The sequence below is a fragment of the Capra hircus genome, chromosome 2 (genome assembly GCF_001704415.2).
Source record: "Capra hircus breed San Clemente chromosome 2, ASM170441v1, whole genome shotgun sequence".
Classification (NCBI taxonomy): Eukaryota; Metazoa; Chordata; class Mammalia; order Artiodactyla; family Bovidae; genus Capra; species Capra hircus.
In genome coordinates, this window is record NC_030809.1 from 42,177,027 (window position 1) to 42,191,341 (window position 14,315).

Below are 14,315 nucleotides of genomic sequence, written 5' to 3' on the forward strand. Positions count from 1 at the left end.
TTTTAATTTGTGATACTTGGAGATTTTCCTCAATTTCCCCTCTTTAACTGGCATGCTGTTAGTAAAACGTGTTCCTTTTTCCTGCTTCGAAGCAAAACCTCTAAGTATATCTTTGGGAACTTTAATTTCCAACTTGATTCACACACCATATTGGTTTATTATGTAACTTAAAAAAATTCTTTGAACTTAAGCGGAGCCAAGCTTATGTAAACTACAGTAGTGTGAACCACAGTAATTGATATCTGCAGGAGGTTATTTCAGATTGATCAATGAAGGCTGCATGACTAGCTCGAGAAGAGCCCATTTATTTCCTCCGAATAGCTTTCATTTGATAATATGAATTGGTCATTGATATTAGGCATCCACTTTTATCTTAAGTCACATACATATTTGAGGCAGGGAATATTTTAGCATAATGTCAGTTTTCTTGGCATTGAATTTTTGTTTGCTGGTAAAAAGAATTAGGCTTCTTCAAGAATTGACAGCCCATTTCTTAACACTTTGCAAAATGTTCTGGTTCAATTTAATGTTTATTTGTCAGGACTTACTTGTTCATCCTTTGAAATTGGTGAGGTAAATACATAATTATTGTGAAAAGAATTGATTGTTAAAACCTCAAAAAATTACTAAAGCTAGTTTTTAATCTGCTGTGTAAAATAATATAGGAACATACTCAATCTGGGTTTAATAATGTCCAAAGAAGCCAACTGTAATACTGAACCATCTGTTAAAGCTATGATCTTGTTTTTCCAAAGTAGAATATTTAATGGTCATTGCAGGATTTTTTTTTAATATGCATTTCTGTGACTGTTACAAAATGCAGCTCTGAAATTTAAAAGCCCAAACTAGTAAATTATCCTCTTTTGGCTTTCTTATTATATCCACTATAAGAAGATTAAAAACATATGAATTATAGTATGCATTTTCTTGACTTGGAGATTTTTTTTTCTTTAAACAAAGTCAACCCACTAAAATATCCTTTGATTCTCATTCAGTTAAAAATGTTATTTTTTTACAAAGATATATTATTTGATTTGAAAATATGTTTAAGTGCCTAGAATATATATTTTTAGCACTTGAAACTTTCTCTGGCTATCACAACTTCTATTAGAGACCATGAAACACTTTAGGATTATTGAACAAATATCAATTATGTCTATGTCTTCAGTGTCAATCTGAATTGGAAATGTGCCATCTTTTACATCTTCACTAATAGAATTTTTAATTAGCTGTTGATACTGTCAATAATAGAGTTCAATATTATTCTTTTAAAAGATGATTTGTCTAAGCAACTCCTTTACCACTTGTTTTTTTTAAAAACTGGTGCTTATTATTATAGTCAGAATAATTTTTAAACAGAGCACTATAGTTTCAAAAATAGGCAGGAATTTTTGGCAAGATATTTTAATACATAGTATTTCCCATGATTACTATAAGTTTACCCATTTTTTAAAATTACATAAAAACTTATTTTAAACCTGATATTATTTTATACTTTAAAGTTAACCAGGACTTTACTAAATACCTTCTTTTTACTGAGATGTAAGGAAAGGAAACAAGCAGAAGTTATAATCTACACATCAAGAGAACTGGGGTCTAGGCAAGAAGGAAAGATATGAAACTGCAGGAGAATATATAAGAAAGAATTATTTTATAAGCCAAACTCTAATTTAATGGTGATATGGACTCCTAATTCCAGACTAGGAATTCAGTAATGCTGTCTCCCTGAGTGAGTGGCTACCTGGCATCTGGTATATTACAAATGACTGTTGCTATTTTTCATGATCCTCTATTTCCATTATAGTTTTTATGCTTGCCCCTGAAATACAATCTGCACTGAGAATTCTGATTGAATCGGCTCAACATGCAGCACAAGAAAGATCCTCCTGTGATAGAGAATAAGCCAAGGGCAGTGTGTCTCATCTATACAATCAAATCTCCTTTACCCCATAAAGGCAAATCTTTCCTTTTAAAAGGTTGAAATGAATGGTACTTAAAAATAATTTCAACTGGTTAAATTTAAGCCAACTGAAGAGAATAGGGGCAAAGCCCATTAAAAGGAAAACAAAAAACAACAACAAACAAACCAATGATATTGCCATTTGTTTGTGAAATGGATGAATTTCAGTCACTTTAAGGTCTTGTCTCAGGATCTGGTTCAGTGACAAGGAAACAGGTGTTGATATTCCTGACGGGCTGGTCACTATGTGTCAACGATCCTTCTTCACCATTATACTACCGGTTACAACTAATCTCATGCTTCTGGATACTATTGCATAGCCCAGGGGAAAGACTTCTCTTTTTTAAACTTATATAGTTTTGTCAACCACTGATTTAGCCCATTCTGCCTCTTGGTTCCCTTCTAGCAGTTATTCACTTGAAAAATAAAATTTGTGCAGCTTTATATTTGTTCCTTCATTCATTCATCCATTATTCAACAACTGTGTACTGAGTACCTACTTGTGAAACGTAGTGTATTAGATGCTGAGAGAAAAAGAAATATAATTATAATTATAAATATAATTATAATGCCTTAAGGAAATTACACACTAGTAATGGAGAGAAGGTATGTTTGTAATCACAGACATCTACAATTCAATGGAGCAAAATAACAATAATAATAACAATGTGTATTTATCCTGTGCCAAGCACTGCTTTGGATGCTTTAAGCATTTGATCTTATGTAAATTTCATAGGAACTCTGAAGGCTAGGTATTATTTCTCCTTTTAAAAAAGTTTTCAAATGAGTGAGTTAGGCTCAGAAGATTTCAGCAAAACATGCACAATCACACAGCTAGTGCACAGAATAATTGGGCTTCAAATCCAACATTATTTGATATTAATGTCCATTCTCTTTCAAATAAACACAGTCTCTAAGGAAAATGGTAAGTTTACCATTTATTGAACATCTCTATGCTTGGCACTATTCTGAATACTTCACTTTAATGTCTCAATCAGTCCTCACAACAATATTATGATATTACAATGGTTATCTACCCATTTTGTAGTTAAAGAAAATGAAGGTTAGCAAAATTAAGTAACTTGGCCAAGTTATTTAGTGGAAGAATTTTCTTTTATCTTAGGTAGTTTGGGAAGGTATAATGGAATAAGTGGGATTTCAACGAATTTCCATGATTCTGACCAACTGAGGCAGGATGAAGGTGTTCTGGGCAAATGAAATGGTACTAGGAATGGCACAGAGACTTGAAAAAAAACGAGGATTCCAGATTGGCTGAGTACATGGGTCACGATAGCTGGAGTGGAGATTCCGACAAGAAAGCGAGGCTATAGTCAGATACATTAGGTCACACTGTTGGGACTGTGTGCAGTAGGGAAGAGAGAGCCATTGAAAGTTTGGAGAGAAGAATGACTTTGATCAAAGCTATTATTGCTGATCCACTCTTCTCTAGCCTGCCATAGTTAACAAGCTCTGTTTACAGAAATCATGATTTTACAAATTATTATTTGTTAAGTTCCTCCAAGAACATGTTTACAGCTTCTATCTGAACAGCCAATTGTTATTATTGTTGTTAAAAAAAATAAAAAAGCCCCTTTAAGTGACCTCTAGAGGAGCAGACTTTTGTGCCATAGCTCAAACCACTTCTATCTTCTTAACTTACAATACTAAAATCAAACAAAGGGCATAGAGTAGAAGGTGGCTGGAGTCTGGACCTGGGAAAGGTGTCAGGTTCCTTTGGACACCAACCTGAAGTTAATTCAGGTGCACTGCAAAGTCATTAAGTAATTAAACTACAGAGCAAAGACAGATGGGTGGGAGATGGTGAACAAGGAAGAAAAGGACACTCTCATTCCATTTCTACCAACTGAATTTGAAATATTAGCAGACCAGAATTATTTCTCCTTTAATATAATCAATTTAACAGAAATGCAAATGTTGTGAATTTAATGTTGTGAGGATGTTGTGAATTTAATGACTGTGGTTACAAGTGTTTTCTGCAGTCACATACCCTGTGAACTTGAGAGGCTGGCAGTCACCCATGCCATTTGTACCCCTCCTCTCTGAATTTGTTTCTATGACTGCCAAGCACTGGTTGCAGCCAGCACTCCCTCAACACCCCCGCCCCGCTACCATGCTGCCATCTTATGCCAAGCACACTGTGCTTGAGGAGCAACTTCCAACTGGTGATCGATAAAAAACGAGGAGAAGCCTCTTGAATGGGGGGATCTGGCATGACTCCTGGCTAGGCAAAGTCTGCGTTCAAGTTGGCCTTCTTCATCATGATAGTATCCAACTCAGCAACTTTCACAGATGGTGCATCTCAGAGCATTCTGGGCTCCCAAAGGATATTAAACAGATTACCTGGGGTCTTTAATCCCCAGAGATGGTCGGAAAATAACACTGAGCACCTAGAGTGAACCAACTCCTTGCTTCATAAATAAAACTTTTCAGAACAATCTGAAAGCCAGATTTGTCATTTAACAGATGAGAACACAGGGGCCTGAGGCAGTTAAGTAGCTTGACAGTGTGCTCATGCAGAGTCAGGTCTTTAACCCAGGTCTGATACACTGTAATCTTTCTACTTGGCCACATGCCTCCCCTGGGCCACCACCCAGACCTCTTGGCCCCAAACATACTATAAACAACACCTGGGAAACAGCTTTAAGATACATATCCTTGGGCTCAACCACAAAGGTACTGAATGTCTACAGCATATTTCTATCTATATCTATACCTACATCTGAAGTGAAGCGAAGTTGCTCAGTTGTGTCCAACTCTTTGTGACCCCATGGACTGTAGCCTACCAGGCTCCTCCCTCCATGGGATTCTCCAGGCAAGAGTACTGGAGTGGGTTGCCATTTCCTTCTCCAGGGGATCTTCCCGACCCAGGGATCGAACCCGGGTCTCCAGCATTCCAGGCAGATGCTTTAACCTCTGAGCCACCAGGGAAGCCTACTTAACCTAATTATCAATTTGTCCAAAACAGGGTTTGTCAGCCTTAGCACAATTGACATCTTGGGCTGGGTAAGTTTTTACTGTAAGGGAGTTGTCCTCTGCATGGCAGGATGGTGAGGAACATCCTTGTTCTCTTGTGGCTCAGCAGGTAAAGAGTCTGCCTGCAATGCAGGAAACCTGGGTTCAATCCCTAGTTTGGAAAGATCCCCTGGAGAAGGGAAAGGCTACCCACTCCAGTATGCTGGCCTGGAGAATTCCATGGACTGTATAGTCCATAGGGTCACAAGGAGTCAGACACGACTGAGTGACTTTCACTTTCACTTTCAGGAACCAGCAGCACTCCCCCTAGGGTGACAACTAAAACATCTTCAGGCGTCATCACATGACCTCTGGGGGGGAAAACTGCTCCTGGCTGAAAACCACTAATGCAAAAAAACTGCCAAGGAAATTTGGAAAAAGCGTATTCAGAGTTCATTGTTTATGAATCACATGCTTAGGATATATGTATGTGCTCAGCCTCTCAGTTCTGTCTGACTGTGCCTACCAGGCTCCTCTAACTATGGAATTTTCCAGGAAGAATCCTAGATTGGGTTGCTATTTCCTTCTCCAGGGGATCTTCCCAACCCAGGGATCAAACCCGTGTCTCTTGCATTTCCTGCAGTGGCAGGTGGATTCTTTACCATTAGCACCACCTGGGAAGCCCCCACACCTAGGTTAGGTCTTCTACATAACGAGTATGAGATGGGAAAAAAGCAGATCTGGAAGACAACAGGTTGAGTATCCTTTCAACTTACAGTATTACCAACCTATTGGAACAATAACTAATCTTGGCCTCTTGAGTGTATGTGTTGTCATGGGAGTTTTCCAAAGCAGGATACAACATAGTGTATGTTCAAATGAAGATGAGATACTTTAGAAATTCAGGAAATATTGTTGGATTTACAACAATTTGATTTGTACACATTTTTAAGAGCATTTTTAGCAAATTAAGTTTACACTGACCAGCTCCAGAATAGTCCACAGTAAATATTCTGGATTCTCTTAACTTTTACTTACTGAAATTTCCTTCTTTGAAGGGACTTAGCAGTTAAAAAGCATTTTATCCATGCTTTTTTCAGGCCTTAAAGAATTATTATTGTCATTTCATCATGGTAATAAAAAGAGGGACTTTAAAGATACATGCTCAAAAGTTGTTTATATAAGTTATGAAAACAATTGAAAAAATGGGTATTTCTAAGTTCTCATGACCAAAGGCCTTCTATAGCTGCTCAAAGCTTTCACAGAAAATTCTCAAATTTTGCCTCTGCTGTCCATAACCTCCACTGAACCAAATATATCTGTATCCGGCATAAAATCCAGGGAATTACCAAGATTTGGTGATTACATGGCATATATTTTTGTGTGTATATTAAAACCAAATATCCGGATCAACAGAATTTAGAACTTCTTTCCAAGATCTATCAGATCAGATATTCTGAACATTTCTATGGAATCACTGTAGGTAGTCTAATAAATTCCTTTTCAGAATGTATTTAAATATCACTATAACCAAATACAATAATATAATATGTCACTCCAGGATATTTGAATATAAGAGTATCTTTAAAAAACACTTTTTGAAAGAGATGGTGTACTTTAATCTTAGAAGTTTGTCTAAATGACTATTGGAAACCATGCCAGTCAAGTGATTCATTTTATGTATTAATCCAGCTCAGCTGACAAGTAGTTGCTAATACAGCACTTCTAACATTGATTCAAGTCCCATAAAAGGATTTTGGCTCATAAAAATGCTGGCATGGCATAAGGATGTAGATGTTTCCATCTCTTGTCTCTAGGAATATAGTCATGGGCCAAATTTTGCTGGTGACCACAAGCATTTCTGGGAAGATACTACTACTACTACTAAGTTGCTTCAGTCATGTCCGACTCTGTGTGATCCCATAGACGGCAGCCCACCAGGCTCCCCCGTCCCTGGGATTCTCCAGGCAAGAACACTGGAAGATAGGTGTTATGAAGATCAAATAAACATACAGCTGCTAAAACAACCTACATCCCCCTGTATCTCATACCTCAATTCTCTAAATAAGAGATATCTTGAAAGAAGGGTGGTGAGGATGTAGCCACTTTGCCTGATATTTGGCCTAGTGCTGGCTCTTGCTCTCTCTGGTGCACACAGTCTGATTTTACTTATTATTCTAGGAAAAAAGGCCACCTTTACCCTAACACTTGCATCAATAGTAATTACTGGGATACAGAAAATCTCCTTTCATTTATTGAGATGGTTAGTACTATGAAAAACAGAAATCTGATAGCTTCTTTCTGTCAGCATAAAATGAGAACGTGACCTTGTCCTGAGAAACACCGTCTAGTAATAGTTTTCATAACTTCCATGCAGCGATGATCTAATAAGAATCTAAAAGTAATTAACTGGATCTCTTTTAGCCAACCAAAACCTTATTCAAAGACACATTTTTATCAGGATTTGAAGGGAACCATAAATTGGGGCATTCTGAAAAACTGGGATCTAATCCAGTCCACGATCTGATCAGGGTTCAGTGGTAATAATAAATTGGGACTATTAAAACTGGGAATCATTCCAACACTTTATTTTGCCCACACCACAGGACCTAAAATTCTATGGCAAAAGACAGAGATATTCAGAGAGGAGTAAAACCAGGCTGAATTAATCATTTGTATGTAATCATGCCAAAACATGGGTGTTTTCAACAGTTTAAATAGTGCAGAAGTTTAAGTTCAGTAAATAATTAATTATAGACAGTCTCTTGGCAAAGTAAAGAAATCAACCTTCTGGTTCCTTGAGTAAAATATGCACTCTTTTAAGGAAATAATAATGACAAAATCCTATCAACTCAATTGCTGCTCTATGTACTCAGGAGTGTAATGCTTACGTAGGTTACAACATATAATATTAACTCAAAATATACTTTTTCTTTCTTCCTTAGAATACAATAAGCATCTTTATTTTTCAGTATGCACAAATGTTGGATAAACCCTAGCTTATTCTGGTTCTCATTTCAATTTCCAGTAACACAAAAATCTCCCATAATTAAATAAAATGCTGAGAGGTTGGGAATAGATTTTCACCCACTTGTATTCTCAAACTCTAAACGGTTTCTGAATGTTTTTATTTCTCTAAGATGCATTTCGTTTATGTAGGGAACTTGCAGCTGCATAATTAAATCTTGGCTTGCCAAATATCAAAAACACATGTATCGATTTAAGCGAAGGGAACAGGCCACAAGCAGCTCAGCTGATAAGGCAAGGGAGAAGTCTCAGCTCTTGGAAGGCTTCCTAAAGGAAAGAAAACTAAGAACCTTGAATTCAGACACTGAAACAGATTAACTTTCCTAAATCTTAGCTTCACTCTCACTTAGACATTCCATTCAGGCCAGTTGTTGAAAACAAGAGCCATATGTTTCCATACTTCTCTATGCTGAAGCTAAAGAGGTTGCCACTTTCCCCCCTCATCTCATTTATCCTAAGATTATAATAAGAGCTACAAAAATAACGTCTCACTAACACAGTAAATAAGCTCCCTTGCAAAATAAACTCTGACATGGTATAAGAGTAACAGAGGATTTTAGAGTGCAACTTCATTCCTCGCCGCCTCCTCCCCAATTGCAGTAAGAAGTTTCATTCTGGAAAATTTAATTCAGGATTAGTAATATGGGATTTTTTGTTCTTAACTTATTAATTTATTTTAAAATTTTATTTATTTTCAAATGAAGGATAATTACAATATTGTAATGGTTTCTGCCATACATCAACATGGATCAACCATAGGAATATGTATGTCCCCTCCCTTGTGAGTCTCCCTCCCACCTCTCACCCCATACCACCCCTTTAGGTTGTCACAGAGCCCCATTGTGAGCTCCCTGAGTCACACAGCAGATTCCCAAGGGCCAGTACTATGGGATTTTAATGAAAGACAGCCTTTAGTCAATGGAGATTTCTCCTCCCAGTACAACAGTCTTAAATAAGTGAGGAGAACATATTTTTCTTTAACTTAAATCTCCACCCGATTTTTGAGAAGGTATTAACAATACAAGTCCAGCATGCATGTTAGGTACTTTTTAGGCTGGAGAATCTGTTTAATTTCAAACTCTGCAGAAGGTTACAAATTCAAAGTCTTAAGTATCAAACAACAGCAAGAAAAGCACATGGTTTACTGACTTGCTAAAATCATCTCTTGCTTTTAGCTCACCATACTAATTTACATAATCTGAACGTTTGGAAAATGCTAATTTAATTTAGCTTGATAAAGAATTCTAGGAGAAATAATCTTTGAATATAATATTGGATTCATCCTTCTAGCAATGGACATAAGCGTTTGGAACTAATGTCTTATTATGGCCAGTCTCACTGGAGCAGGAACAAAAATGATGAGTTTATTTAAAACAGGGCTTCACTGCCATGGATTGTTTGACTTGTGTCAAGAGGGGACACATGATCAGCTCAGGAAATCGAATAGGAGACTAAGAAAATCCTAACATGCAATTAGGAGCAAGAAACTTGGGCTTTTACATTCAAATAAAAATAGTGCACATACTGCCATATGTACATAGCCAATTCACAAAAGGCCACTGTAGGGAGTGTAAAGTCAACGCTTCTATACTCATCTGCTTATAAATTTCTCAGACCCTGAGATCTGGGAGAGACCACAGAAATCATCTAAGGACATGAGCAGCATTAATGACACACAAGAGTTTTGATGGTATGTGGCTTGATGTATTTAACTATATTAATTTACATGGTTTTGCATTTATGTAACTTTTTATTTAATTAAATGTATACAGATACAAATAAGACAATGAAGATAATATATCAATGACTAAAGCTTATGAAAGTGATTCCAGTCCAGTCCTTTCCTGGTGCACTCATCCTTTCTCAGTGCAATCATCATTAGATATTTCCAGTGTCAATACACTTGCCGCTGCATGAGACACTCTAATTTGTCAGGATGTTTTCCCCTCTATTAAGCTGATGGCTACCTCTCTAAAAATAATTCCTCATTAGAATCTTCAAGAAAATAAATGAATAAATGAATAAGTAGAGAGAGAGAATGGAAAGAGAATGGAGGCTATAAAATACATCTAATTCCTCTTTTATGTTAATGTTCTTTAATCATGTGACGTCAACTAAGTCTGAACCTGCAGGCTGTGCGTTCCCACATCCTTCCATATTTTTCAAAAGACATGGATTTAATACTGCCATTTTCTGTGTGTGAGAGAGGCTTAGGGTATTCCAGGTGTGATCTGAGCAGTGTAGAACAGAAATTATTGTTTCTTCCTTCACTTTCGTACATGAATTTCTGTAGCCTAGGCTGGATTAAGTTTCTGGCAGGCATATCCCCATACTGACTCTTGCAAAGCTTACCCTCAACTAAAACCATCAGGCAAACTTCATATATTCGGTATTAAGTCAAACCTTCTACATCCTGTGTTTGTACAGCTCATTTTTGGACCTGAACACAAGACTTTACATTTATTCCTATTAAGTTCCTTTATATTTGATTCAGTCCATTGTTCCAGATGATTCTGTCATTGGACACACTGTCAACCCCTGCAGCTTTTTGGAATTTGAAATCTGATCAATAGGCACCATCACTGATGCCAATGCTCAGCAAGTCAGAGTTAAAAATAAATTTTTAGGGAAACTTTTTTCTTGCGAGCTTATATTGTTGGAATTCTGCTGCTGCTGCTGCTGTTACTTCAGTCGTGTCTGACTCTGTGCGACCCCATAGAAAGCAGTCCACCAGGCTCCACCGTGCCTGGGATTCTCCAGGCAAGAACACTGGAGTAGATTGCCATTTCCTTCTCCAGTGCATGAAAGTGAAAAGTGAAAGTGAAGTTGCTCAGTTGTGTCCAACTCTTCGCGACCCCATGGACTACAGCCTACCAGGCTTCTCCGTCCACGGGATTTTCCAGGCAAGAGTACTGGAGTGGGTTTCCATTGCCTTCTCCGACGTTGTTGGAACATTCACTAGCAATCTTTGGGTGTAGTTTCTCAAATAGCTAATAATCCTCTAGGTTTACATGATCTAGTGTATATCTCTCTGTATTAGCTACAGATTGTGAGACAATGCAATACTAATGTCCAGGAGAGTATCACTACTCTTTCTGGAGTACAAACAGGGGTTTTCAGCCTCCACACCATTGACAGTTTGAGTTAGATAATTAATCATTTGAGGATGGGAACCTGTCTTACGGTTGTACGATATGTAGCCATATTCTGGGCTTCTAACCAGTACATGGCAGTAGCAACTCACTCCCCACAGCCCCCTCCAAAGCTTTGGTAATCAACAATGTCTCAAGATACAGCCAAATGTTCCTTGGGAAGCAAATTTCCATCCTTCATACCCCTCCTGCAAAGAACTGAGAATCACTGTTCTAGGCTCTTTAATCTAATAATTCAATCCACCAGTTGTAGGTTTTTGACCTTTTGGTAGCTACAACTGAGTTTCCCTTGTGGCTCAGACAGCAAAGACTCTGCCTGAAATGCAGGAGACCCAGGTTGGATCCCTGGGTTGGGAAGATCCCCTGCAGAAGGAAATGGCAACCCACTCCAGTATTCTTGTCTGGAAAATCCCATGGATGGAGGAGCCTGGCAGGCTACAATCCGTGGAGTCACAAAGAGTTGGACACTATTGAGCGACTTCAATTTCACTTATAGTTCTAGCTGTGAATAAGATATTCATATATATCACCAACACAGTTCCATATTAGGAGATAGATACACAGGCAAATTAAAACAAGATATGGAAATCATAAGAAAAATAGTGAGAGGAATGGAGAAGGATGATATAACCCTAAAGTTTAGAGTTGATTAGTTTAGATTAACTGTTGGTTCAAATAGTTACAAGGAAATTGAACCTTCAAATTATATAATTTAAGAGGTAATCTATGAGGACTTTGTACCTGGATGCTCACCAAGGTATGAACACTGAAAACATGGAAACAGTCTGTACATTTCAAGATAAAAGAGGATAAATATATTTTGATATATTGATCTCACAGGATATTAGGCAGTCATCAAAATGACATAATTTCAAAACATTAGTGACATTGGGAAATGCTCAACATAATAGGAACTCTGTGGAAAAAGGAAAATATATATGGTGTGAATACCAAGTTTTCAAATAAAAAAATATATAGTAAAAAGATCATCAATTATTAACAGTGGTTATGGAAGTATGATAGAATTTTGCCCGATTTTAATAATTAATGTCTTAATAAACTTATTGTCTTTGTAAGTTTTGTGTGCATGGGGGTATGGGTGGGGAAAGTGATTCATATTCTCTTAGGTGAATGAGCACTGACAAGTGTTCCTCTTTTGTTTGCATAAAGCATGTGAGTGAGGTAGGATGCCTCAGAGAGGGCATGTAAGAAAGACGGCAACATTTTTAGACTGAGTTATTCAATCCTCTTGAGAGAAAAAAAAATCTGTATATCATTTTTTATAGAATGAGAAGAGCTTAATCTAATGTTCCAGCCAAATCCTGTCCACCAAACTCAGTGTTTCTCAGACTGCTAAAGAATCGCATTGAGCATAAATATTAAACCTAGATTCCTGGCCTCTAACTCGCAAGATTCTGATTCTGTAAATCTGGTATGTCAGGAATCCTCATTTTTTCCACAAGCTCCCCAAGTGATTCATTCTGATTCAGGTGTCCCATGGGCCAATCTGAGAAACATAGCTATCTATAAGAAGTCACGTGTTTTGATTTGGATGATTGTCTTTTTTTTCCCTCTATTTTTGATAATTCCTTCCTGCTATACACTAAATAGAATTGGCATAGACCCTCAAAGGTGTTAGTCAACTGGCTCTTTGAGAAAACAAACCCAATTTACCATCATTTGCCAATTTCTGTGGTGTAAACATTTCCACCATGAACAATTTCAAGCTACCAATGGTTTAACAAGAAGCTCGCATAATTCTTGAACGCTTAGTAATTGTCTTTCACAAATTGGTGCAGGCTGGTTTAAGCAATGTACAGTATATATTTTACTTAAGTGCTTTAAACTCTTTGAAAAAGGGATATGTTAGTGAAAAGTTATTATATCTATGACAGCTAGGATGAAGCAAGTAAGCAGCTGGATGGCTTAAATCTTCTTTACATAATAAATTTCAAATGTATTAGGAGAAACTGAACTTTGTAAACTTGTATACACTATCTCCTATTTTATTGTATATTTTTCCTGTGGCCAGGCCATGATGAGTGATACATTTGCTGAGTTCTTTAGGAGTTGTGAATTGGTTTCCTATGGATGATAGAGAGCCAAGAAATGGGACTCCAGGGTTGAGAGTGATGCCAAATGTTCAGCCTTCACCTTTGCCCTTTATGGTCTTCAGGCCCTGAGCTGTTGAAATGTCCTTGGTCATCAATTCTATAGCACCCAACCATAAAATCAACTTCTCCTACTTCTTCCCCTCATAAATGATTGAGACAATGTTGTCTCCAGGAAACCCATATCAGATGTGTTTTATGTGTTCATGTGTGGGAAGTGGACTAAGTGGGGGCTAATAGTATAGCTCTTTAAATATTTTGACCGGACATGTTTTAAGAAAATTGGACCTGAAACCTATATAACCAGCTGAGGTGAATTTACGGTCCTGCATTTAAGAACAAAACTCCCTCAGGCACCTGTTTCCTAAAGGCAAAACCAGAAAGGAAATGAACTTTTGCTTAAAGACAACTCACCTTATTTTATGAGTTATCAATTTTCTATCTGGCACAGGATTCCCTAGCTACTAAGAGGAACACCCCTCTTCAACCCCAAGCCAGCACTGAGCTGCAAAAAATGTAAAGTCTGCATTCTAGAAAATAGCTTAGTTTCCTGAAGATGAGGAAAGAATGTGGTGCTTCAGTAAGTGAAATCAGGGGAGCAGCAAAGATCTACGATGGGGACTCACCACACAGATGTCTTTGCCAATAAATACATTAAAATCTTAGCCTGAATTACATTTTACATTACAGGATTACTGAATCTTGGATTATGATGGAAAATTCATGTTTCTTCTCTTTGGGGCAACTCTGACATGTGAATAGTCAACAACAATGGAAAGTACTTGATTTCCTTTTATCTGCTCCACTGACCCTGAAACTGAGCTTATCAACCTCTCAAAAATGAGAAAGGGCTAAATAGCACTTTTTTCTTGCTATTGATAAAGTGAGCCTTCTCAATGGGAATAGACCACAAGATAGGGGTCAAAGGTTAACAGTTGGTACTCTTAGCATGCGCTGCACTAGAAAACACAATGAATAAGAAGTATGATTTTCTTAGTACACATGCTAGAAAATGAAAATAAGTACAAGAACAGACTTCTTAAAAACCGCAACAACTATAGGCAAGGAAAAAAGTTGCACAAGTCTGACGTC

General features: G+C 37.4%; 1 protein-coding gene across 2 annotated transcripts in view; it reads right to left on the reverse strand.

Annotated features, from left to right (window-relative positions):
• PARD3B (par-3 family cell polarity regulator beta) overlaps positions 1 to 14,315 on the reverse strand; it is a 1,161,921-nt gene that overhangs the window by 220,036 nt on the left and 927,570 nt on the right. The window lies entirely within an intron of this gene.